The sequence below is a fragment of the Sturnus vulgaris genome, chromosome 1 (assembly GCF_052056855.1).
Source record: "Sturnus vulgaris isolate bStuVul1 chromosome 1, bStuVul1.hap1, whole genome shotgun sequence".
In the NCBI taxonomy this organism is placed as follows: Eukaryota; Metazoa; Chordata; class Aves; order Passeriformes; family Sturnidae; genus Sturnus; species Sturnus vulgaris.
In genome coordinates, this window is record NC_142243.1 from 66,969,148 (window position 1) to 66,997,032 (window position 27,885).

Genomic DNA, 27,885 nt, shown 5'->3' on the forward strand with positions numbered 1-27,885 from the left:
TTGGAAGCATCCAAACTGGAAGTAAGGGAAAGGCATCTGTAGAAAAAGTGATACCCAAGTGTCTGTATCAAACAGGATGACAAGGGGTATGTCTCTGAAATCTGCTAATCCTCTCAGCCCATTCCTACCCCAGTACACATCAAGTCTCTGTACTGGCAGTGGACTTTATACATTTTCCTGAACATGCCAAAGGAACCTTTTTGTCTTGGTGAGGCTTTCCTATGATTTTACTATGTGTGAGAACTTATCTGTTATGTGCAAGTTCAGAAATAATTCTGCAAGAATCATTTTTCTGTCAAATTTTCTTGATGTTTTCCCTCTTCAATTCCTTTTCCAAATTTGCTTGACATTTTCCCTCTTTGATTCCTTTCCCTCTGACCTTGAGTTTCAACAACATGAGGAAAGAGGAGTCCCCTGAATCTCAGAGCCTTGGATTGTGGCTGAGGCTGCAAGACTTTCCTTGGCTTCCTGAGCAGACAGGTCTCGTGCTGATGAGGGTCATGGAAGCTTGCTTATAGCAAATGTGTCACTTATTGCTGTGATGGGGCTGGCAGGTCTAGAGGGAATCTAGAAGAGAGCTAGAAAAATTGGTTGTCTGAACTAGATCTGCCAGAAACTTTGTAGGTAAAGTTCTCTGTAGATTTGTAGAGAAAATGCAGTGGGTTGCTTCTGATGTTTGGGTTGTCAGATATATGGATTTGGGTTGCTTTGGATCACTACTGTAGGCTCAAACTGGACAGTTCTTGATTTTTGTGATTTGTCTTTTAAGAAAACTTATTTGGTCAGCCTTTATTAATGACTTTTTGCTTTCCTTAGTGAGGAAGGAAGGGTAGAGGGAAATGAAGGAGGGGCAGATAATGGCTGAGGATTAGAACTGCATTTTTAAAAAGTATTTTGTAAAAAATGTTTTATGGTACAGAATTGCTGTCCAAGCTCTATTACAGAGTGTTTCAAAATGACACAGCAGTGTGGATAAAACTCTTTGCACCTCAAATTGTTTCACATAATATGAATGATCAGTGAAATATGTTAATGGACATGTGGAAGAGGAATGGAAAAGAAAGCCACATCACTTTATTCATATTTTACTGTGAATTCTTCCAATGACTTAAAGCATATGTCATGATTCTCCTTCATTTATAATTCTGAGCTCTCTGTCCATGCCTATGTGCTGAAAAGCATTGATGCACTATTGAAAGAGCACTCCACTGCTCATTTAATCAGTGTTGGCTGTGTATTTTACATAGAGCAGATCAAATCTGACTGATTTATCACAGACTTTGAGATAAATTTTCCTGTCTGTGCAGGCACATTGCCCACTAATGAGAAAAGGAGTTAGACATGTAAGGAGAGAGCCTTCTGTTATCTGCTTACTATAATGCTTCTCTAGACATGGTCCCATCTATAAAGTCAGTCTATAGGTAGGGGATTTTGGTTTGGAGGATTAAACTGGTGTAGAATTCTACAGAAGGAATAGCTGCAAATGAAGCTCTATACACAGGTCAGAAGGAAAGCCTTCTGCATGCATTTACATGTGAATATATAAATAATTAATATAAGTTTGTTTTCTTTGTGCCGTTTCTTCTTGAAATTTACAGATTTTTTTTTAAGACATGGGGAAAGAATATCAAAGTTATTTTTCTCCATTCATATTCCATAAAATAGGACATGCTTGCTTGTGCCACAATACTGCTAAGTGGTCTGTCATTTATTATCACACTATTTGAAACATGGTTTCTCTACGATGCCTAAAATATAGGATATACAAAATGACATGACCAAAATCTGGAAAGTGCTGGATACCCAGCCTGTAATTTACTTATAATATTTGAAGTGAACAGTAGCAGTGTGCTTATGTGTTCGTTGATAATAGAGTCCATTTTTTCCCCCCTTGTGAATATTTGCAATTTAAAACCTGTTAGAGATGTGTTGTATTGGATGTTCAGTTGGCCTTATCACAAAATGATACTTGCTAAGTCAGAGCAAATGTCTTCTACCTTGTGTCTACAAAAAAGTGGGTAGAAGCTGATTTTTGATGCACTAAGTCCCATAGTACTGACTGTGAGCATTTGGGAAATTACATGGTTATTACGTGATGGCAGCAAAAGACATTTCTTCTGAATTTTGTCTATACTTTATGAGGAAGACTATTTGCCATCACTAAAAGATTTCAGCGTAATTTTGTGGCTTGTGTTACAGGGAGTGCAGAGTAACACTTGTGTTCAGTATGTGTCTGGATACCCTAAGAATGAAGAAGAGTACATGTCTGGCTTTGCTTGAACACAGGTAGGGGTAAGTTTTCAAATATATGCAATAAATTCAAAAACATCCCATACTTTATAATCAATGCTATCTGCAGTGTATTGCAGATTGTTTAAAGTGCTAGTGTGAAAACTAGTGTTGTGTTTTGGGCTTTGTCATTGGTCTGCCAGCAGCTCTTAAATCAGTGCTTTCACTGGGTTATGCTTCAGTCTCTCTGTCTAGAAAACTAAGAAAATGTCTGTGACTAGCTTCAGAAAAGATGCTCTGTTCAACTCATACTCTACCTCCTGTCAAAAAGACCCTAAACCAACCAAAAACCCAAAACAAAACCAAACAAAATCCAAACCACAAAAACACCACCACTATATGAAAATGGGTTGGGTAGTAAAGTTGTGAATAAATTTTGTCCAGCTGTTATAATGTAGGTTATGTCTCAAGTTAGGATGGACTTCATTTAAAAAAAATGTTTGCATGAATCCCTTATTGCTTCCAGAAATCCCCATAAGCTAAGAATCAGATTTTGGATAGGTGATTTGCAGGAGAAATGTCACATCTGTAAGTACTGTGGAGTCAATGAAATACCACTCTTAATCCAGGTCAGTGCTGAATTCACGCTTTAAAAAGCTAATGGTTAGTCTTCAGAAGGAAAGACTCTAATGAAAACCAAAGCATCATTAACAGTCATGCAAAGCAGAGCTGTTAGTCTTGGTGTATTGTCATGCATTCTCTCCTGGGAGACTAAATCACACCACTGTAGGTTTCCTATATAAACAAATGGACTAAAACATAGATCTTCACTTTCTAGTCTGAATGCCAGTGAAATTAGATCTCTGCTTAGTTCATAAAATATTTTAGAGCTAGTCTGGGTGAAAGGTGTCAGGAAAGTGTAAGATATTTTTTTGTATGTAACGTTTCCATTACTTAATACATACATACCCTAGTTTTAACTGCCATTGGTATGCAAATTCACCTCCATGTATTGAGAATTACCAGAATTATTTACTATCACTAGCCTGCAAAGCAATCAAAATTAGGGGACTGTGTCTAACAGCACTTAGCCAAGGTACATCTCTGCCTCTTTAAGAGGATTGTGAGATTGTGAGAGCCTGTCTCCTGTAACATCCTCTCCTTAGACACCATTACTTTTAGTGCTGAGCAAGAGTGTACCAGGGGATGTAGATGTGACAAAATCCCAGGGCTCCTACCAGCCATCTTCACCCCAGGGAAAGCAGAACCAGCACACTGTGCAACACTCTGGTAGTCAGATGCAATTCAGGAGCCCTCCAGTGAGCATCACAGCTCCTGTACACTGATGTTATGGTACTCCATGATTCCAGGGGAGACACGTTTTCTCTGATTCCATTTACCAGCAGAAAGAAAATAAGTCTTTTTCTGCATGCTCAAAGGAAACTGAACCCTGTAAGCTCTGGGCTGCCTTTGGAGAGCATTTCAGTGGCCAGTACTTCATTCACATTACCTAATGGGTAAACGAAAGAGTATATATAGGTTTATAGGTTCAGGAAGAAACTTGCATTATTTGCCAAATTGTTTTGAAGGCTTTTAGTATTAAAAGCCTTAAAAAGTTCACTTGTGAAATACCTCTGTTTATAGGAAGCTCAGGTAAACAACACATGCAGCAAGTGTTACACTCATGTTAGGTTTGAGGGTTTTTTTGGTTTAGGAAAAGATAAGATATAGTTCCCTTAGAAAAATTTGTGGATGTTCTAAAGTATGTTTTCTATTTTTCTTACAGTTTTCTGTTAAACTGCTTTTGGATTTGCTTGTCAGTGACATTCAGTGAGCTGCACTAATTTTGAAAAATTCAGAATGGAGTTTTGCCACTTTAGAGATAATCCATGAAAGCTCTCTTCCTGCAGACTGCAATAAATCATCCTCTCCACTAAAAGCCTGGATGTCATTTGAAATTTATTGCATGGAGCTGGTAGTGGACTTAAAAGCCATTTCACATGTCTTATTACTCCAGTCATCTAATTTATTGGTTTCAGCCACAATTGTAGTTGGAAAAGTATTTTCCTTCAACTGATTAATATGATTTCTGCTTTTGCATTCATTTCCCTTTTTATAGTTTTCTATAATCATTGCAAGACACTTTGGCATCCAGTGTTTAGATATGAAACCGAAAGAAAGGTGCCAAGACAGACTGATGCAGATTGACTAAGCTTTGCTGGCTCTTAGCTGCACTTGTCAAAAGGTATCTTAGTTATTGTTAGTTAAGCAATCTTGCCCTAGGAAAGAGAGAGCTGTCAGGAGCTTCTGTGTTTAACATCAGAATTTGTAACTCTGTGAAGGGAGTATGAAGGCAACCTATTAAAGGCAGATGAGCTAAACGGGAGTAACACATCTTGTACAAATAATAACAAAGTATTGGTGCTTTTTTTTCTATTTGCTTTTTAGTGTGAAAATTAGTTTGCATTCATGGTGCTACCTAAGAATGCCCTTTGATTCTCATCAGGCTGATGACCAAAAGGAAAAATGGCATGGAGGACATGAGTAAACCAAATGAAAGTCAGTACAGATATTAACCTCTGGATGGGGCCATGTTATCCATTTTATGAGTTCAGTCTTGTTGTCAATACTGTTGATATGAGTGCTATATGAATTAGCAATTCTGCAACATACAATGCTGGTGTACGTGGTCTGCGTGTATGCTTGCACAAATAATTTGTAAAACATACTATGAAAGGATCAAAAATTCTACAGGCTTTCTTCTTCTGGAAGAAGAAATACTGAATAATTCTTGTCATGACTAGCTTGCACTACTCTTAAATGTGGTCCAGCCTATACTTGTACTGGTGTGTGCATATGTGGTAATGGTGGTGAGGGACCTAATCAGTAATACCACAGTTCCTTCCCTAGCATGAGAACATGACTTGAGGAATTAAATGCTCTCACTCTATTTATTCCATACTTAAGTCAGTGCAACAGGGATGGGTCAGGCACAGACCCATCCAGAAATGCTTAAAGACAGTCCATAAGGCATTGGATGGAGTTTGTCTGCAGCACAGGTGTGGCTAGATAGGGCAGTCTCTCCTGTCTGGTGCCTGTGGCCTCAGTGCCCAAAGACAGGTGGCAGAAGGCAGAGCCAAGCTGTGCATGATGCTGCTTGGTCAGCTGAGCAAAACTGTGTTTACTGGCCAAAGTGGTGACTTTACTACAGCAGATAAAGTTGACACACTACAAACAGCTTTTAAAAACCCATATATGCTTTATTGCATGATTATAAAAATACAGTCTAATGGGGGGGGGGGGGGGGGGGGGGGACGGGGGGAGGAGAAGGCCCTAGAGCTCTGACTCCCTAATACCCATTGGCTCTGTTTCCTGAGAATTCATAAAGATTTAAAACAAGGATGGTATAAAGAGAATCCTACTGTGGTTTCTACAATGCATGTTTTCTGCTAATAACACCTGGGAGGCAGTGTGAAGTAACAGCTGAGGTGCTTAAGGGCACCTCTAGTGCCATCTACCTCCTGTGCACATCTGTGGATTTGGGCATACATCCAAAAGGAGGCTGGGAAGAAAATCAGCCAACTATGAGACCATTGCAACAGGAGGAGGAGATAGTCCTCTGCTGCTGAATCTGAAAGTTTCTGGGTTTAACCTGGGCACTTCAAGGTTCAGAATTTTTACCAAGTGGTTAAGTCAGAGCAGAACATGAGTTTGATGCAAGGGAGCTGAAATCGTTCCTTGTGCTACCAGGAGGAAATATTGCTCTGGGAGGCCTCCTGTTCCCCTCGAAACAAGCAGCTGCCAGCAAGCACATTCTGCAAGCCTTGGTAAGGTGCAAATACCACCTACCTCACGCCCCAGCCTCTGCTGGGTGACGGAGTGTGTGGACCTTCAGTGCCTGGGTTCGGTACAAGTGGACCTGGCAAGTGAAAATGGCAGTTTTGTTGGGAATTTGCTCTGAGATACCACAGCTGAATAGAAAGCTGATGCTGTAATACAGAATACAATGCTGGAAGTCCCAAGATGATGAAAGATTAATGAGCAAGGGTTAGGCTTGCAACAGCTGTTTCTTTCTTTCCTGCATATAGACAGTAATGCTATGCAAAGATAAACATATTAGCCAAATATTAACTCTTTTTAAAAGGCAACAAAAAGCAGCATGTGACAGGTTCCTGTATCTAAACCAGAATAATGCAGGTTGCCAGCTCCAAGCTGAACTCAACAGAGCTGCTTCTGGAATTTCAAGAGAAGATTGTTTTGTATAGCACCATCAGTTCGCATTAGGATTTAATAATGAAACAAAGACTTGTTTTTCATGCAGAGAAGTTTATCTAGGAACCAGATCTTGAGCAATTAATGCAGCTACTACAACCACAAGACCTAAGGTGATTTAGCCGATTTGAGGTTTGCAAAATAGGCACTGCATATTTTCTGTCATTAATTTTTCACAGTTCAGACTTCAGCGTAATGATCTGTCTGTAGCCGGACAATGTTTTTGGGAATGTTCAATCTGAAAATTAATTTGCTTCATCTGTGGAGAAGTCTTTGTGTTTGTTTCCCACAAATATTTCTGCTGTCAAGTTTTGCCAGCATAAATATGTAAAGACACCAATTTTTTAAACTGTATGCACAATTATTTGTGTTGAAAGTGCATGTGTCCCCTTTCATTCAGGAAACAAAAAAGAGGGTAAATAGTCTCAATTAACTCTGATAGAGCTTAAAAAGAAAATATTGAACTGTCTGTGCTTGCACTTGCAGAGTGTTGAAATAGATTTGCTCTCAACTCAATTGAATACTTCCAAGTGAATTTTAGAACAGGGGGTTGGAGAGCTGAATTAAGCTAATAAATTCTTATAGTGAGTTATTTGTTTAACTGTTTTAATAGGCAATTCAACCTATTGCATTTTAGTTATTTGCTTCTTCCATTTGGCTTTTGTTTTTTAAAGCAACGTGGTCTTTTAATGAAATCTATATCCTTTCTCTTTTTTTCTTACTGTGAGACAGTAGGTACATAAAGCAAGCGTACAGTCATTGTGCTATTTCTTCACCTTGCCATGCTGATGGTGTCTTCTCTACATTGCTCTCTGAGACAGAGACAAAAAAGACACACTGGGAAGCGAGGTCCCAGAGCAGTGCAGCTCAGCAGACAGCAGATTGCTAATGGCACCTGTACTTCAGTTTACAGTACTGACTGCTAACAACACACACAGTGAGCTCTGCTTGATTTTTTTTTTTTTTTCTTTTTAGCTCTCCTTCCCCCCCTTGCTCTTTTCCCCACTCCCACATGCTTAATTAGAAAATCTGATGCAGCCAGAGACGTTATCTGCCATACCGTGTGTGTTACTGAGGAATGCATTCTTTGATGTTGCTGATAAGCTTTCCTGTGTTGTGGGTAGTTAATTGGTAGTGGAAAGGAAATGTCTGGACTAGTGTAAAAGGAAGCTTCCTAACTGTCTCTCCTGCAGCTGGTCTCACTGGTTGATGAGCCAAGGTGTGGTATTGATGTAGCAGTGGTGAGGAGGTTCTGCCAATATTGCCCACCCCCCAGCAGAACTGCACAGAGCACCTGCACCTTTGGAACAGGTTCTGAATTCTTCTTCTCTTTCATCTTTGTAAGGGAACAAAAATAGGAATAAAACACAGTTCTTCCCAAAACCCGGAGGGCCAAATTTCCTGCCAGTATAAATCAGCATGTGCACTGTAATCTCTCCCTGGGTCATGCTAGTCCATGAGAGCAGAGAACGTGAATGGTGAAGCATTTGTTAAACAGTGAGTTAGATACTTGCAAAATTCAAAATAAGAAGCTCGGTTTTATTTGAGGTTTATTTTCTGCATCTTTCAAGCTTTAATTTGCCTTTCAATCATATTTTGCCTTTGTTGAATTTAGTTACTAAGTCTTCCATTTTAGTTCCCATTTACAATGCTACAAGCTAAATCTTGCTTTATTCTTCAATTTAACTAGGCAGTGGAAGGACCATGATCTTTCTCTGGCATGCAGAGCATGTTTGGGAATTTTGGTTTTGGTTTGTTTAGCAGTATTAGATCATCTGGCTTTTTTTTAGGATTTCTGTATTTTTTGCTCTTATTGCTTGCAAGATGACTTTCTTCATCCAGTAATAGATTACTGTCATTGTGAAAGGGCCTTCTGTTCCTAATGAACTTCAAGTTATTTGTTCTAGTCCTTTGGCTCTGTTGGTTATTAGTATTGCCTTTCACCGCCCTTCTCCATTTTCTACAATGCCTAACTTCTGTTCTCTACTCATCATTTTCACCTTTCTCTTTCTTCCTATTTGTTATAGGCATTTGAAAAGTTGCAGATGCTTTCACTTCCAATGAAAGCCTGGCTGCATTTCTAATAACTAGTGTGATTTTATTTTGAATCACTATGTAGTGTCTTTTGGGGTATCTAATAGTACAAGATATTCATAAACCCTTGCCAGTTGTTGTCGTCTTTTCCTCATATTTTGGTTTTCCTGCTGGGTGAATTCAGGCCTAATTGAATTCACCTCTTTTTAAGCTGACCCTAGAAGAGCATCAAATGGAAAGGTGAATGGTTTCATGTGCTGTGCAAATGTAGCAGATGTGATGGAGCCCTGCTCAGTTGTATGTAAGGAACACTAGTTCTTAATTCTGTTTCTATTCTTTCTCATCTGCCAAAAGGTTATGTTGTATGGGATGAAGGTGCTCTGTGGGACACAGAGAACTTCCCCCTCTCCTTACATTTGCTGAATTATGTTGACTTTGATTTTTTCTTTCCATCTCCCCAATGTGAAACTGACAGAATTAGCTAATAATTGATGCTTATCTTGCTGGCACATCCATGTTGGCTTGGGTTGGTTGAGGGGCTCTGTCAGAGCTGTCAGGCTCAGTTCTGCCCCTCCTTGCCCTCTACTGTGTGTTGGTAACAGATGTAGTGTGCAGGCTGCTGCCTCCTTGGCAGTCCTGGTGTGGTGAATGCATGGCAATTACACTGAAGTCCAGCTATGTAAAAGAAATTCAGAGCAGCTCACAACAAATTCTCTGTGTTAAAAAATTAAGGGAGTACTGTGACATTAGCCAGATGTGCAACCCTTTGGGGAAACTTTTGCAGACTGCTTCACAAATATGTGGTAATAGAAGAGATTCAACATGTTTTCCCTCCTCATAGAGTAGCAAGTGAAAACCAGTATCCTACCAATGCCAGGGAGGAGAGCCAGATGGTTAGCTATTCCTGGTCATGCACCTTTCACAGTGCTGTGCTGCCCTTCTTGCTTTGCTCCCATCTGTATCTGCAGTGCTGTATTCCATGTTGAAGTGGTGCTGAAGCATCTAGGAAACATGGCCATGCAGCAGAGGAGAAAAACTGTTTTGTCCCAATTACCAGACTCATAATTAAGGCTGAAGATGATTTAACTTTGTGATTCCTTGGAGGTGATAGTATCTGGGTGAGTGAGGGATTTCCATTACCACTGGCAGTAGGGTCCTCCTAGAGAGGTACCCACACTTCCAGGCTCCGTCAAAGGGTAATGAAACATGCAAGAAGGGTTCATTCAAACTAATTTGTTTGAGAAGAGAGGTTGACAAAAGCTTTTCAAGTAAAGTCTTGGGAGGAAAAACTTAGAAAGCATCTTATTCTCTCCAGTTACTCTGTCTGATCTCCAGTTACATTACTGATGAGCATTAATGTCAGATTCTACTTTCACTCCTTAGTTTCTATAAAATAGGAAAGTAGGCAGCTCTGTTTGTAAGCTGTAAGGGAAGCATGTTAGAGACTTATTTGTGTCCAGGCCTGAACTTTCTCATCTTGGCAGTCTGAGATCAGTGATTGCACAAATAATATATGACAGGCCACACCACTTTCAGGGTGTATGGCATGTGTGTGGGATGATGATTTTTAGTTGTTTGCTTGATACACATCTTTTCTGAAATACAGATGTCTGTGTAATGCATAACTTACCTTATTAATAACTTGTATTTCAGACTTCTAAGTACATACAACAGCATGCATACACCCCAGAAGGGTAACTCTTGTTGGTGTTTGATGAAAACACAAGTCTTTTACAGGTTTTGCAGTCACTTAAAAGGACGTTTGAAGGCTGGAGTAGTGTGGCAATCCCTGCTAGGGCTGATAGTGTATGAAGAGGATTTTTGTATCTTATTTTTTTTTCCTTCCCGATGCTACTGACTCATCCACTCTTTTTGCTGCCTTTTTATGCTCATTTATATGCACTAATTCAGCTGACTGGTTAAGTTCCACCACCCACTTACAACTTCAATGAATAATGTTTTAGGCCCAGTGTCTCACAAGTGCAGGCCCCTCACACATCAATGTCATTACTGGAATTGCTTTTACTGATAGCAGCCACGTGGCAGGTGTACAGAGAGCAGCCTGCAGAACGAGCAGCATGAAGAGCATCATTCATCAGGTTTGCTCACGGAAACTCATCTTGTCTCTTAGCATGGAAAACTTGTGGTGCCCTTCCTCCTCCATTCTTTCCCTTCTGCTGCCTGTGACCATGCTGTGCACTTTTTCTCACATTGTGGTTTTGAGTGAGGAGTCCAGATAGGATTAGGTTGTGTCTTGCCGTTGCATAGAAAACTTTGAAGAAGATTCAAGAAATCTCTTGTGCTTTTGGAGGATGCAGGAAGGTTCATTACTGCCACGTGCACCAGACCAGATTAATTATCTATAGCAAAATATGTACTCGTCTGCAATACTTCAAGTGAGTGGCTCAGCTTAAGCCATTGCTTAATTTTAAACACATGCATAAGTTTATCCTGAGCTGGACCCACAAAAGGTCCTCACAGGGACAGACTGCAACAGGTTTATAGCACCATCTCTGCAGAGCTACTTGAGGGAGAAACAGTCCTCACTTGGTTCTTGTGGATACTGATGATTTATTTAGGCTTTTATGTTAACAAAGTGTCTCTTCTTGCTTGTTATAATCACCACAATGAATCCAGTAAGCTTTAATGACCTTAAGAAGGGTAACTTAATATTGGCACTAGATTTTAAAAGGGGGTGTTGTCACGGTTGTTCTTAATTGAATCTGAAAGACAAAAAAAATTTAAAGATCTCAGCTGGCATTTGAAAGAACGCCCTCTTCTTGTTCTAGGTTGTATTTTCTCATTAAAATGCCCCCTTTCCTGTAATCAGTATTTCACAGTTCAGCCATCTCCAGATACTGTGAAACAGCTGTGCAAAGGTCAAGTACAAGAGGGCAATGGGAGAAGAAAATGACACCACAGCTCCCAGGGTTTCCAACCACCCTGTTAACAAATTTACTGACACAGGGCATAATTTTCACTGACGCTGCCCATTTTTTACTGACACCGACTCTTAAGACTCCATAGGGAGCAGATGCTGACATCTCTCTTGACTTTGAAAAGCTCATTGCTGAAACAAAAGGGTTTTATGCAAAGATTTACATAAAGTGTCTAAACATTAAACGGGGGATCAATAGTTCTCCAAGTCTGAGTAATGATCCCACATGGCAAAGCTACATTTTAATTAATAAGAATGCATCCATACTTTATCTTCGTATTTTCACACACGCAGACATCCCCACCCTTGGGCCCATCTTGTGTTTTTTTTCAAGCACATACTGTTTTTTATCACATCCTAGTCTGAATCTCTTTGGCCTCTGATTATTTTTTGAGACTTGTGCAGACATACCTAACACCTTTATGGCTTTTTAGTGAGGCCCTTGGTTAAGAGATAAGGGTGGTGGTAGATCTCAGAGAGCTTATTCCCTCCTGGGTAGATTTAATTTAAACTAGACCTTTCTGTTCAGAAATAAGCCTTGTCTGCTTCAGTGCCATGCTTAGGTTTTGTCTTCTTGGTCTCTCCAGTTATTTGCTGTTGACTTTTCAGTCCCACATGAACATGATTTTGTCTAGTTCATCTCTTAAACCTGACTGGTAAAGTGTGCTCTGTGTAGTGCACTTGTAATTCTTCTCCTTTGCTGCTTGTGTTCCCTCGGTTGTTGACTGTGACTGGAAAATAGGCGTACAAAGCATTTTGCATTCTCTGAATGTACCACACAGTAATTCTGCTGTCTGAAAACTCTGTAATGTCAATAATTGATGCACTTGAGAAGTGGTAATTAAATTAGTTAATTATGCTGGTAAAATTACATGCAATTATGTGACTGCAGGGTATGTTTAGTAAATTAGGCTTTCCCATACTCACTACATATTGTGGTGCCAATTTTGTTCCTTGATGATTAGGTAGCTTTTGATACTTCTTAATTGATTTAATACCTGGATCTTCATTAGCCCTCGATTGCTATGCAATGTATGTCTGACATTTTTCTCTCTGATATTTCACAGAATATCATTCATCAAAAAAAAAAAAAAATCAATCCATACGTATATACAAATTTCTGTCAGATGTTAAAGCATCAAGGCATCAAGACTTCAGGGAAAATGCTGTCTTATACAAGTGCCTTGCAGTGACTTGCCCACTAGTAAGAGATGCCAATCAACTAACTGTCCCTGGGAATCCTCTAATATAGAATGACTGATTTCATTTATGTTTCTCTTGAAAGATCCAAATAAATAGGTGTCTCAGGGAAGATTGGCACGGTGACAGCTGTTTTAATGACACCTGTTATCTTTGCAGAGAACAGCGAAAGGTTATTAAAAGGTAACATTAACTCAAATAAAAATTTCAAGAGGGTCAGATTTGATTTCGTCTGGTGCTCGGGTGGGGTTTCCTGTATTTCATTCATGCTTGCTCAGTATTTTATGTGTCAGAATAGCATCCCAGCAGATGGTTACCTTCATGTTGGCTATGTTTACTATTGCACACCTCTCCCAGATCTGCCTGTCTCCAGACCCTGCATTTCACCCCACCAGCACATACTCTGTTGCTGTCAGAAATGATGCTTGTGAGTATGATCCCTCTTTAGGGTTGCTGGTGACAAACTGCAATAAAGGCTAAGAGCCAGATCTTTTATTTTTGCTCTTAGGACAGAATCTCTGTAGGGGAAAGGAAAGGGTAGAGTGGAACTGGTTCTCTAACTTTGGAGCATATAACATGGTCTCTACCTGAGCCCAGCCCAGCAGTGTGCAAGTACCAAAACCAGTGGGGTCTGAGTGGCAGAGCAGTAAAATAACTGGGCTAAACTGACCTGAGAAGAAAAGGCTCCACTACTGTGATGACTTCCTAAAAGGATGAATGAACACTATCCTGTTCATGTTATGTTTCTAGGGACTTGGTACAGATAGAGGCAGGCAGGACCCTTGGTCTGTCAGCTTTGTGAGACACACATTCCTCTGATTCTGTCCCTTCATAGTGCCATTTATCAGGTGACTGGGGAGCATGGACTCAGTACTTGTGTAAGAGCATGAAGGGTGCCCACACTCATCAAATCTGTACTCAGCAGTAAACGCAGCATGTACTACTCAGAGAAATAACTCCTGAGAAAAGACTTTTGGAGGTGTACAGGTAGCTTTGCCTGAGGTTTGCTTCTTAAAGGAAAACCAACTTTTCTGTCATTTTCTGTGGCTGCTGGACCATCTTTATGATGGACTGAATATTTATTTGGAGGGTTCATTTCATGTTGCTTCTGTTTGCTTTTTTAGACCTTTACTGTCTTTTCCACTTCTCTGCTTCTTTTTAACAATGTTTATTACCTATATCCCTTTTCTTCCCCTTCCTCACTCCAACTCAAATTATGGTCAATTCTTTTTATATGGCCAATGCACAGCTTAGGCTTAAAACTCCTCAGGAGAGTATTTCCAGAGTGCTCAGTAATGGTTAGAGCTGGCAAACTGTCCGGCTTCTTAAACCCTGTCTATTGTGGCTCATCAAACTTGTTGGTCTTGGGGAACTGAGGTTGTGTGGTTTGTGAGCACATGTGAACTTCCAAAGAGAGGGAGGATTCATTTCTCCAGACCTCTAAATTAGTGTGTATAAGGAAGTTTTTACTTTTATGAATACAAAACTATCACAGATTCCTGTGAGGTTTTTGTAATTTTCAAGCTCACATAAAAATTGAAGTTAAATGATTACTACTGGATGTGCAGACTTTTCTATATACTTACCAACAGCAAGAAGTCTGGTTCTATTTAAGAGACTAATCAGTGCTTGAAAAATCATAGTTTTGTTCAATGAGAAGATACACTTTTAAAATATGAAGGAGTAGAGCCAATTAGAAAGCAGTGAAGAAATGTGTAGATTTAGATGGGAAGGCGCTTTCCTAAGGATTTTAGTGGGATGTATAAATGTAGGGATAGGACCTCCTGCAGGCGTGCAATGGTCTTACCAGTGAGTCTGTTAAAATACTTCCTGCTTTGCCTGGCAATTCCACAGTTTTGTTAAGATTTCAGCGTTTGGGAAGGTGCTTGACTATTGAAAATAAAAGGGAGATCGAACCCAAAATAACTTTAGTAATGCTGGGGATATGTAGAAGCTTCTTGCTATTTGTCTTTAGTGGGAACATGGCTCTTGCTGTCTTCTGAAAGCCGTGCATTCAAAAGAACCTATCTTTATTTGGCACATTTGTGCTAGTGAGGCTGGCATGCTACCTTGTTAGCTGGCGTCATGCCATCCCAACAGATGGACAGGAGTATAGACAGCCAGGAGACCATGTACAAGCATCAGTATGTGTGTTGAGGGCAAGATCCCCTAGCCAGAAGTGTTGAAATGCTTGTCTGTTCTGTGTTTCTGCACTTGTGGCTAAGTAAGATGATGTACCAGCCTTGAGTGGAATCAGCTTCGTTGGCATAAACTAATCCTTCACCTCCCAGGCAGGAGCTGCTCATGCAGAATTTGAGTTGGTGTTCCTATGGGAAGTCTGGGGCTTCCTGAAAAGACACTAGTGCTTTCTGCACAGCATATAGTTCAAAGTGTGGTGAGGCCAACTTTTAAAGTCATATGTTCATTAGGTCATACTCGGAGAACAAACAAAGCTCCATCAATGGTGATGAAGCCAGAAGTGTAAATGACCGAGTCCAAGTCTGACCAATTTATTAAGCCAAGGTTTCTGCTAAGCTTGGAGAGTGGAGAGAGCTTGTCTGCAAATTGCCACAGAAATTCATTGTTAGACTTCTCTGGACATCTTTCATGCTATTTGTCTTTGCCTCAAGAGGCAGCGTTTTCCTAGTGACACACAAATCCACAGATGTCAACATTAAGTGCTTTTGTAGATTAAAGTAGTAACTTGACTAGATTTATGGAATCAAAGATGAAGAAGAATGAATTCATCTAATGTTTAGTTTAAGAGGTGGAAGGAAAGCCATGTCTCCCTAAGACTATGACATTAGTTGAACTCTAATCAGCTTTAAATTTGGAATTCAGTTAGTGGATGTTTAGTTTGGGAATGGCCACTTTTGTATAAGTTCAAATTTGTTTCAAGGTGCTCTACAGAGTACACTGAAAAAAATCCCTGCTCATAACTAGATTGGTGCTTATTTGTAATTGTCTTGCTAACTAAATTGGTTTAAATTTACTGGAGTTAAACTTTAATCAAACTCCAAATACAGACTCTTTCCAGGCTTCTGCTTGAGTTACTTCATTTAAAGAACTGGAAACAATTTCAGAAGAGTTATGGGTAATTTTAAAACCTTAGAGAAGACACTGATAGAATGCTATAGGCAGCACACAAGAGGTTGCGAGCTGTGGTTCAGAGGCGTGCACAACTGTGAGCAAAGGCAGGCAGTGATATTAGCAATGATTCGTGGAACCAATATTTGGAAAATTATCTTAAATACTTATGTTTTCTCTTCCACCAACAAAGTATTAGATTCAGATATTAGCTGAAATATTTTCACTTGGAAAACTCTGTTTTGCCGTAGGTATCTAGGTAGATATTTTGGTCCCAGGGTCAAGGTCCTTGGTATGTACTTTATCATGCAATACCTACCTCTTCCTTACCACGTACTAACAGATATTTTAGGATAACTTTGTATGAAAGACATGTATTTATATTCTGCTAATTTTAGGAAGTGGAACTAGTTGAAATCGCAATATTCACATTTGCACGTAAGCAATTTAACAAATGATTTAGCTCCCTGTAAGAATATTTAAACATAAAACCCAGTATCTACCTAGTCTGAATTACAAAGAGTCTTGCAGATAAGTTAGCAAAGTCCTCAGTATGGGTCATATTCATGTCTGTTGGATGAAATATTAAATGAATTTGTCCCAGTTTACTTCCAATTACATATACATGTGTAGGTAGCAGAAATGTGCATTGGCTTACAGCCAGCTTTAAGAAAGATTGTTGAGATGTCTGTTAGATTGGAAAAGGGAAGTCTTAGGGATCACAACGAAGTATAAAAACACCTGAAGGGAGGGAGGGAAGAGGATAGAGCCAGACTATTTTCAGTGGTACCCAGTGACAGGACCAGAGGAAATGGGCACGAATTGAAACACAGGATGTTCTCCCTGAACACCAGGAAACACTTTTCTTACTATGAGGGTGACTGAGCAATCAAACAGGTTGCTCTGGGGTTCTCTCTCCTTAGGGATATTTAGAAGCAATCTGGATGTGGGTCTGAGCAGCTGGCTCTAGGTGACCCTGCTTGAGTGGGGGTTTGGACAAGATGATATTCAGAGGTCCCTTCCAACCTCTGCATGGAAACTAATTGCTGTTGCGATTGAGTTCAGATCATATGTGCCAGACCTCTCAGCCTAAGAGAATTTAGTTCTCTTTTTTTACTTTCCTTTTTTTTTTTTTAATGCCACTTGGTTATGTGCAGAGGGTAGTGAGATGTATTCATCTTATCAGCATACTTCCTCCTTTTTTCTGCAGGAAGTGCTCAGCATCAAAGCACTGAAGAGCAGTTGAAATGTACTCAGCAGGTCCTTGATTCTCTATTAGTGCTGTTAGCGATTTTTTGTAAAGCAGGTCCTTATGTGAAGGCACAGGAGAAAGCTGCTCCTGTGATCTCTCTGATCACTCTTTCCAAGTGTTACAGCTCCCAGTATGGGGCTATTTGGGTGTATCCCAGTGAGAGGTTTGGATCTTTATGTGATAATGGCCTCTGTTCCAGTCTTTCACCATGGCATGCTGATGAACTAGGTAGGAATACTCTTTGCCTACAGAACACTCTACATCATTACTTGCCGTGATAATATCATCGCTTGTATATCCTTAAACCAAAAAGAGACACCACTTAAGTATAATCTCCTCTAGAAACCTGTGGGTAACCAATTTGATTTCACAGAGTCATTCCAGGACCACTCAGATTCATAAAGGCCCACATACAGTGTGACCAAACAGGCAGTGGAGTACTAGTGCATGTCAGTTTGCCCAAATATGTCTACACTATATATTAAATCTTCACAGTAGGCTTTCTACCAATATATCCTTGTCCTTTTCATTTTATATTTGAAATTATAATTAGTAACAACAGGTGCAGAATAGATTCTCCCTGCAGAAGAGTAAAATGCTATTGGATAGCTAGCAAGGAGAAGGAATGCAGGTTTCAGAATGGTACATGGAGCAGCTACAGTACAATTGTAGGCTGGGTTGGCTGTGGCTCTTCTGAGCCATCACAGCTTGTCCCCTATTTGTATCAAGTTCAAAGTCATCTTTGTAAGAAACATTCCATCTCCACACAAACCAGAGATGCTTGTTTACTCTTGCAGCTCTCATTTCATCTTTGTTACTTAATGATTCTTGGCTTTTCTCTCTTTGCTGTCTTCACTGTCATGTTGATGCAGCTGATAGTGAATGCTGTCCTTATTTTAACCCCAGTCATTTTACGTTTGGCTTTTCAAGCACCCAACCCACAGTGACTCTGGAATCAGACTTTTAGCTACATTAACTGCAATGTGGGTGCATTGCAGTAGCTTTCATACACTGGCAGGCCTTTTCATAATTTAGGAAATTTTCCTCTACTTGCCACTGCCTAATATACATGTTTAGACTATTGGGCACCAGTAAAAATGCTTTATTGCCCTTTGATTTTTTTTTTTTTTTTAATTAAGTCTGAAATTTGCCACAACTAGTTTTCTGTCACATAGATTCCTTAAGCATTGGTCTACTTTCTTGGTTCATGATGGGGAATATAGCAGGGAAGTCTAGGTACAGGGTTTTGAGAGGACTGAGATTAGAGCAACCCAGAATAATTGTAATGTCCCAGTTTAGCAACACAGTTGAACAAATGACAGAACAGTTAGTATGCACCTAGAGCGACTACATCTTTGAAGCTTAATCAGTCCTATCCCAGAGGCTCTGGAAACTCAAATTTGGATGCTACTGCTGTCCTATTAGATTAGCAATATCTGTATAAACTGGTGGCTCAGCTTACAAAGACCTTGGGTTCTGTTGACTTTGACAGGGGGAGAGGAGAGATGGAAATCGTGCAGAGTGAGGTCTCTAGATGGAGTATTTAACGTCTTGTCTGCATTCTGGTACCACCAATCCCAAATATTTAAACAGAGTTAATTCTCCAGAGGGTTTATGTTGTGAGATGCAGGACACCAAAGCAAATTATCAAGTGATAAAGTAGCTGTATATTTTCTTTTAAAGTATTTTCTCATTTTTGAGTTTCAAGGTGCTGGTTGGGTCATGATTTCAAGTGATGGTGTTGTTTTGAATTTTGTGTTATTTGCTTGTTTGTTTGTGTTTTCATTTGTGTTCTGTTGAGTTTTGGGTGTTTTTACACCACTGTTAGTTTTATAGAGTAATTTTAGATCTCACTTAACTGCTAACTTTTGGGAGCTGGAACTCTAACCAGAACATCAAAGACTGTAACACTTTTGATTGAAAGTGTTGGAGCTGGCAAAGCTCGGCTTTCTGATTGCCAGTTTATTTTATAGGCATGATCAATTGCAGTAGGTCACCTAAAATGCTGTAAAGAACCCCAAAACGAAAATGATGTACTCCTTCAGTGTTGTAGAGAGTAATTGAGTACATCAAACATGTCCATCCAAACCCCAAATGTGTTAATACGTGTTAATCTATACTTACAGGTCACAGTGCATATATACAGATTATTAGATGGTGAGCTCTATATGCATATTTGTAAAGAATTTTGTATCTTTGCATAAAGAATGCTTTTATTTTACAGTGCATCAAAAGTAACCCTAACTAAGCCATATAAAGGCATATCACATCCCTCAGTTTTGTGACTCACTTCATTATATGCCAAACACAAATTCCAGCTCCTTGTGTTTTACTTACAATAACATTAGTGTTTAATTCCACAAACTCAATCACAGCTACACTTAATATAAAGAAAGCAGAGTCCTTATTTTATAGCTGCATTAAATACTTTCCCCTAAAATGGTTTAGGGGGCGGTTTGTTTGTTTTTTTTTAATTTATGGATTTTTTTCACAAAGCTTGAGATTTGTTTTGTTTTTAGTACTTGTATTTATAGTTGTGGAATGATCATTTTCTGGTTGATTTCACACTGAGCTCTCTCAAAACTAGTTTTAATAGTTCCATGCCCTCTAAATCTTTTTCTTTCTATCACTGCTGTTACAATATATTATACTTTATATTCTTAAGCTATTAACTTGGTGCTCAGTTAATGATTTGTTGGTGGTTTAAGGGAGTGTATCTGGGTGGTTTATATTGGTGCTAGCTTTTTTCCTTAAGAATGGCAAATAATATAAATAATTCTAATAGCAGAAAAAAAATAAACCAGCAAGGAGTTTGTTTCATGAGGCTTAGATAAGATGAGCTAACACATAATATATCAATCAACCTATTTTTGGCTAAAAGCTTGCATGGTGTTTGGTAGTTAGTGATGATGTGCTTTTCTTGGAGAGATGCAAAGGACAAAATAAATTTTTCTTTTCTTGGTGCCTCATCTCAAATGTTTAAGGAAATTTCTGAGTTACTTCTGGGCTGTTTTCATTAATCTCAAGTGCCGGATGGGTTTGCTCTGTGGGATGATCTCTAAGCAGAAGATGGAGAGGGAGTAAAACAAAGCAGGAAAGGAGAATATAGGGAATGGAAAGAGAGCTGCTTCCTCATTCTCATATTATGCCTGTTGATGAAGCTTCACTTTGTAAGGAAAAATCTCTTTGCTGCTCCTGGACTTTCAATATTACTTGATTACGTATGACAACACCACACCTGAAATGATGCAGGACACAACGTCTCCTAAGGATCCTCGGTTTTCACTGTGTCCTAGGTTAGGGCAGTACAGGGATGCTTCCTTGAGGCTCCCTGAGGTTTGCTGTGACTTGACTATGGATAGCAGCCAAGTGACTCATATGGAGTCCTTTGTCAAGTGTGGACCTGAGTGTGCTCCTGTGCCCAGTGTCTCATTTACCAGGTGCTATTTGTTTTCCTCTTAGCTCCACACTCCCTGTAGGACAAAATGCCATCTAGCTTTTCTTCTCTGGGACTGGCTGCTGTTTTAATTCCTTAACTAAGTGCTGTTTTTTTGATGGAGCTCCCGTTTCCTAATATCTAGTTTCTTCTTTCTCTTTAGTTACTGTATATGCACAGAGTGGTGTCACAACTGTGGAAGGCTGAAAAGATATTTTGGGTATCCCAAACTCATGGCAGAGGTGTACTTAACCACAGGCTTATTTTTCCTTCTTGAGAAGTTGGACAGGTATGGAAGACCCTTTTCGGCTTGTGATAATTGGTACTTGATCAATATGTGCTTCCATGCAACAAAATAACCCCTATGGTTATATTTATTTTGACTATTTATATTTTATTATGCTTACCCTGAAATAGTTTGCATGTACAGCACAAGTGATAAAATCAAAACTTTAACCTCCTTGAGGCTGAGAATTTATTTTGAGAAGTGTGGTCTGAAGGACAAGACCTCTGAGCTGTGGCTCAAACTGGAGATGGTTTTACAGTGAAAGGTCAGAAAAGCACACCATAAAAAGGGGACGTCAGAGGACAGAACAGGCCATTGAAAGGTCTGATTTTTCAGCAGTTGGATTTACAAGCAGGCAGAGAAAATGAGTAAAACTGCACAAAGCAAGAAAAAGGAGGCAGTGTCTTTTGCTGCAACCTGTGTTTTGGCACTCTTCTTCTTCGTTACCAGAAGAATAATTCCATGAAATGCAGCTTTTCTGCTGAATTCCTTTAGGGTCTGGATCTAAGTACATACGGATAGGATTCTTAACTTATTATATCCTGCATCTTTTGAAGAGATGTTCTTCCTCTCCACCTGATGCAAATATCTGATATGTGATGAACATGCACCTGGAGTTACTGTCTTTTGGCTTCCCACTGTAAACAACCAAGGGAAAGGTTGCAGCTTTTTTACCTGTATGGTGGTTTTTCCATCCTCCAGGCGGCTACAGAGGTGATGCTGATGCATCACCTGGTCTTCCTTTGAGTCAAAATCTGCCAACTCATATATAAATATATATAATTCCCCTAGTACTGTCATAAAAAAAAAAAAAACAGCAAAAAAACATTGCAGGGAATGTTTTAAATTGGGAAACATTGAAATACCTGGCCATGTCTTCCAAAATCAATAAAGTTTATAAGTTATTTGCAAGTTATATATGTGTAGATATGCATCTAGTCCTTGTTGTGCTGTTCTAGGGCTCTGTTAAACTGCTAAACATAAATGTGCTCAGGGAGGATTTAAAGTCTAATGCTCTTTCTGAAGCAGAGTCACCAAGGGTTTACTATTCCCGTACAGAAATGTTGCTGTAGGTGATGTTTTGTCAATGGCAGAAGATATTGCCATGCTGTTTCTGGGAAGCACTAAAATCTATCTATTTTATAACTGTACTTTTTCCTACCTTAGCAGTTTCTTGCCTTAGCATCATGGGGTTTTTTGGAGTTTTTTGTGGGTTTTGGTGTTTGGGCTCAGGTTTGTTCTTTTTTTCCAATCCTTATATTAAGCCTGGATTGTACATTTTATTTTGTAAAGCACTGCTCACACAGTATCCACCATCACTCCAGGGATAAATAGCATAGCTTATGCCATCTGGTATAGGTATAGAGGTAATTATACTGAAAAAAATGAAATGTGGAAGTGAGGTGCCTGACAAGCCTTTTGCAGCCAGGACATCAGCAGAGGTACCAAAGCAAATCGTGAACAACAGTGGAAGGGGAGAGAAATCAAGGGGAAAATAAGGTGACAAAAAAAGACTTTGTGGGAGTAGGAGTTTGCTTTTTGTTGCTGCTGCTGAGTTTTGTTCGTGTGGGTAGATTGGTGAATCACAAAGCAGATGCAGGGAGTTGTAGGAGAGAAAGGCAAGAATGAGTGAAAGGACAGGAAAAAAGCCAGTACTTGTTGAATACAGGGGGCACAGTTCACAGGTTGGCCAGATTGAGCCTGTGAAGGATTTTTGCAAAAAGGAGATTGATTTTGATCTGAATCCCATAATGATGTGAAAGCCAGTGGAATGGTCCATGGCAGCCAAATCCAACTATTCAAAGCTCATTAGTTTTCTCTCTGTGTTCTCTAAAGATATCATGAAATTGATCTAAATCTCACAAGACTTTAAAAATGATCCAAAGTGATTTTATTTCCTTTTTAAAAAACTTCCTTATTTTCATCCAGATTTATCACTTTTCAGCTTTCTCTGAGACCTTGCAGAACACCAAAAGCACCAGGAGTACTTTATGCTGGCATAGTCTAAGGTGTCTTAATTCTGTCTGGGAGATTCACCTCAGATATTACACTGACTTTCTAAATATGTCATGTCACCAAATATTTGCCAAAAGTTTCTCTCTTCAATTCATACAGAATGTATCCTTGATGAAAACAAGTTGCCTCTTTTTTTTTTTGTTGTTTTCTTTTGTTTTTTAAAATATATCGAGAGCATCATCTACAACATGAATTTGTTCATGGACTACATTTAATAGTCAGCCTCTGCAGATTCCAAGTGAGACTCTGGCATTGTGCAGAGGCCTGACAGTTCCTAAGCTATCATAAGTAATGTTGATCTATGCTTGGTTTACTTTTTTTTATAATGTTAGTGCAGCCAGCATACTGCCAGAATATAGAACCTCCACAAGCTGCACAGGTAGTGAGTCTTTTTATAAACGGTACTGGCATGTGGTTATAGAGTTCTGTAGTAGTCCACCTGGGGAGATTCAAATGCAAAGCAATTCTGACTTTTTTCAGGAGAGGTGTGTCTATGCACTGCATCAGGCTCTCTACAGCAAGTTTTTAAGTGCCACATCAAATCCAACTCACTGCTTTTACTTGTTTCTGAACAGTGGACAGTAGTTATAACAAATCATAAGGAGGATAAACCTTTGTGTGTGTGTCACATCACTTCTGTGGTCCCCAGTTGCCCATTTTCGCCTCCTATTTTGATAGAAACCCTCCCAAAAGACATGCACAAAATCCTGGCTATAATCTTCAGGGCAAGCTGTGTGCACCTTTCACTGGTCCTGCAGTGACTACAGGAATGACTGCATGAATTCCAAATGTATGTTTGGCACAGGTGCAAAACTTTGGATTTTGAAAAGAAATTAAAACCTTGGCTCCATTTAAAATAGAGGGAAAGGAAAAAAAAAAGATTAAATTTTCTATGGCAAGTCAAAAATGAATTACCTTTCTCTTGGTCTATTTTGATTTGACTTTGAAATAAAGCCTTAGAGGCCAAGCTGTAAGCTTACTGCTTCAGCAGTAGCTCTATTTCTCAAGTGTAGGCTGCTTGCCAACCATCCTAACTGAAGAGGATTTTGGAACCCAGAAGTCCTGGATCATCATTGTGAGTGTCGAGAGATGTCATAGAGCTTTGGGCTCTGCTCTAAGTGCCAGGAATGGGGACAGGACTATACTGATGCAGACAATAAAATTACTCTGAGTTAATTTGGGGGCCAGAAGCCAACCTCTGCTTTGGTTTTTGCACCTTGCTTCCTAGTAGGGCTGATGGAATGGCATTGTTCTTGGTGTTTCACTGTGTCCTGTAGGAAGAGTCCCAGCTAGTGCTGAGCCTCCTCAGACCCACAGAGCTGCTGTGTTAACCAACTCCATGGCAGCAAGCCTGCAAGCTCTGGAGTCCCTGACTATGGATGGGATTTCACTGTGGAAATGGTTGCCATAAGGCATTGCTGGGGCCAGAGGATTTAGCAGGATTAAGTAAGGGATTGAACAGTTTTTGTATAAATAACCAGAATATCCAAAATTACATCTGTTAATGCTAACAAACTTTTCAGGTGGAAATACTACCTCAAGCTTTAGGGTTTAGCATCTAGTGATCACCACAAAAAACAAAGCAAACAGACAACAACAACAACAAAAAAAGAAAACAGAAAAAAAAAAAACAAAAAGAAGAAAAAACAAAACAAAAAGAAGAAAAAAACAAACAAACCAAAAAACCTTCTAAGCAGTGGTGGATCTGAAACCTTACTTCTAATAGATTTTTCTTGTTTCTTTTTCTAAGACACTCAGTATATGGCTCAGGCCAGAGGGAGGATGTTAGAATAGACAGGTCACCAGTGAGATTCCATGTGCCAGTGTTTATGTCTCCAGTGGCTTCCTCTAGTCTTATTCACCGTGAAGACTAAGTGTTTTTGTTACATTTATTTATTTACAGAGCGTTATCCAGCATTACTAAGGAAAGTGTCTGTAAGTAAAGTGTATGTTGGCATGAGCTCCTCTCAGTAGTTGGACAACAGCAGATGCTCCCTGGCTATACTTGTTCCAGTAAATGGCATCTTCACAGAAACATGTCAAAGAGTGGAAAGAAAAAAAAATCTCACCTTTCATTAAGTTTGCTTTTGTGGGCTGAAGTTATGACTCATCTCCGAGGCATGAAAAACACCCACAGTACCACACCTCCCTGGCAAATCCAGGTGCATGAGTGCTCTAGAGGTTAATTCTTGAGGGAAGCCCTGGAAAGGCACTTGTTCTCCATGCCTGAATAACATCTAGTCTTGTTACCTCGGGCATTTTTCTGTCCAGCCCTGTTAGTAAAAGAGCATCATACAGAGCTGTTGTTTTGCTTGGAATAGCCTTGCAGTACATAAAATAAAGGCCAATAGCTGTGACCTAAAGAGCTTAGCAAGAGAATGCATGGATTTTGAAAGCAAATGGGCTTTAGTCAGTGGTGCCTGGTTCTTACATCTTTGGTCCAACCGAAAAATTTCCATCTTCTCTTTTCCAGTTTATAGGTGGGAAACTGAACATGCACAGAGAAAGGAAATGCTGGAGACCAGCACCACATTCTGAGTAGTCTCGAAGTGGAGCTGCTAGTAGGGCTGTGTCTGTTATGGCCTGCTGCCCTTAAAAGAAACAAACTGTGTTCTTCAGGATTTAATACATGCACATGAGCTCCAAGTCCTATTTCTTCATGTCTTGTTTGCTTCTGATGATCTTCTGAGCCAGGGTCCATTGCGGAAGTACTAAAAATATCACAAAAACATAGGCTTACCAGACAGATTTTGTGCTTTTAATCAGTTAAATATTTAGTTCTTTGGGAGGTTGTTCCTCTAGCTCCTCAACTGTGAACATGGGCCAAATGTCCTCAAACTAGGTAGAAAAAGACTCATAAAAAGCAGAGTTAATGAGATTCTGTATTTTGGGCAAGGTTTGTTGGCTTGCCAGATGCTACATAACTAATGATTTAAGCAGCATGAATTGCAGAGGCATTATCAGTTCAGGTTGCAACTTTATTCTGCCTGGTATAAGTTGCTGCACTTCTCCATTTAATGAAGGATGCTTTGGGGTTGGAAAGTGGTCAGCAAGTGAACTGCTGTGATTCCTGCTAAGAAGCAGACTTTGGACAGAGCTTCTTCTCTAAAGACAGAAGTCAGACATATTTTTTCATCCTCTTCTGTCCTTGTGAAAGAGCAAATAAGCTTGTTGCAGTGTTTAAATGTAAAATGCAAGAATTATATGCAAGAATTCTACCTGCCTGTAAGATCAGGAAGATGATTTAGGCTGCAGCTCAGTCTGCTACAACGTAACTGCAAATGTCACGCTTCTTTCTTTTTCCTTTTGTCCTCTGAGATGTGTGGCTAGGTGTCCACGACAGTCACATAGTTAAGCAACACTCAGATAAAAAAATCTTCAAAGCAAAACCTTCTCCTTGTTGTAATTCCTTAATCTGTTTTGGCTCACAGCAAAGGCTTGGGGAACCTGAGCATGGTTTTCATTTATTTTTCTTTTTTTTCATTTTGCCACAGTGTGCACTACTATACATTAAAATATATCTTCAGTGCCAAAAGGGACTTCCATTGAGATCTAAGCACATTTCTTTTAAAGTGGCTCTTTGTAAGCATACCTACTTATGCAGAGAGAGCAGATAAAGATGACAGGAATGAGAAGGGAATCCAGACTTCCCTCCTTTTACAGGTCAGGAATTTTAAACCCTGTGGGACAGCACACAAATGCACCCTTTGGGATAACTAATGACTTTGTTCTGTTCCTCACATGAAAAGCTATTTTGCCTTGATTTCAGCCTTTTTCCCTAGAAGATTCTTCTTCTAGTAAAAATGGAGAATAATGGAAACATTTTTCTTTTGTGTGCATGCATTAATGGATCCAGGCCTTGCAGCTAACAGCATTGCTGGAAATAAGGGGAGTATTCCACTTGCAAAATGATGCTGGAATTAGTCGTTGAAGGATTAGTCCCAAGTGGGCAGTTTCTTCAGTCCAGTTGAACTACTTGTGAAGTAGGAAATCAAGAGCTGATTTTCTTTCATGTACAAACAAGGCTAGGAGGATTCTAGCTACAGCACATTTTGTGCACATTTTCTAGTTTTCCATGTAGTTGGTGGAAGGATGTTAGCCAATAAAAGGGTACAAATAGTTTCCTAATTGGACAGTTGGACTCTAATGCATGAGTCATCTTTTGTCCCTGTTGCTTTTGTCCAGTGCCATCCCCACTTTCACATTCATTTCAGATTTCACAGGCTGTAGCTTTCTGAAAACCTCTTTCGGCCTCTCATCCAGAAGTGCCTATAAGAACTCTGCCAAGGGCTTCATTTGCTGGATCCAGGTCACACTGATGTGACATGATGTCCAGGAGAGCACCTCCAGTGAGGTGATGCAGTCAGCTAAAGTCAGAGCAACAGCTCCTTAGGCCTTTCTCTTGCATGAATTGGCCTGTCTAGTGCAGGTGTGTTTCAGTGAGACCTGGCTGTCACTATTCCAGTTTTAGGAATCATTTATGCACAAGAGCTTTCCTGCTCTTTCCTGTGCAGTGTAGCCAAAAGGCCAACATCTCTTTTATGACAGAAAATGATATTAAGTCCATTGGGCAATTTTATGCATTTACAACTATAATTCAGATTATATAAGTAAAAAAATTTCCTGCTGGATTGAATACATAAGCAGATATGTTCTCTTGTGGTTTATGATGCTAAAATTGCCAGCCAATTTCATGAGCTTTGTGTTACAGCATCAGAGTTCTTTGGATATCAGTGTAGGTCAGACAGAACACTGTAACTGGTATGTGTGTTATTTCAAGGTGTAAGAACTGGTATCAAGTGTTTTCTCTGCTGAAATTCTGAGAATATATGCACAGCTATGACATATTTGACTGCTTTTGCCAAGTGAGACTCCCTCACATACTTGTTTGGGATACCATCAGAGATAGAACAGGAACTCTGAGAGCTGGACCCATGGTTGTGGTGGTGTGTTCTAATTCAAAGTATCTTGGTTAAATTTTGTTGGGACTAAGACATATAAAAACTGAATCAAGTCTTTGAAAGATTAGAAGCAATACTTATAACCAGACTAATGTTTTATTATTTGAAACATAAACAATGCACGTGTACTTCTTTAGTTTGTGATATATTAAATCTTCTGGTATGTTGAGCCAG

At 39.6% G+C, this 27,885-nt stretch overlaps 1 long non-coding RNA gene across 2 annotated transcripts in view; it reads left to right on the forward strand.

Annotated features, from left to right (window-relative positions):
* LOC148225273 (uncharacterized) overlaps positions 1 to 27,885 on the forward strand; it is a 120,566-nt gene that overhangs the window by 15,308 nt on the left and 77,373 nt on the right. For both annotated transcript variants that reach the window (XR_015805098.1, XR_015805095.1), the window contains exon 2: positions 2,200 to 2,286. This is a non-coding gene — a long non-coding RNA (uncharacterized LOC148225273). The remainder of the gene's footprint in view (positions 1 to 2,199; positions 2,287 to 27,885) is intronic.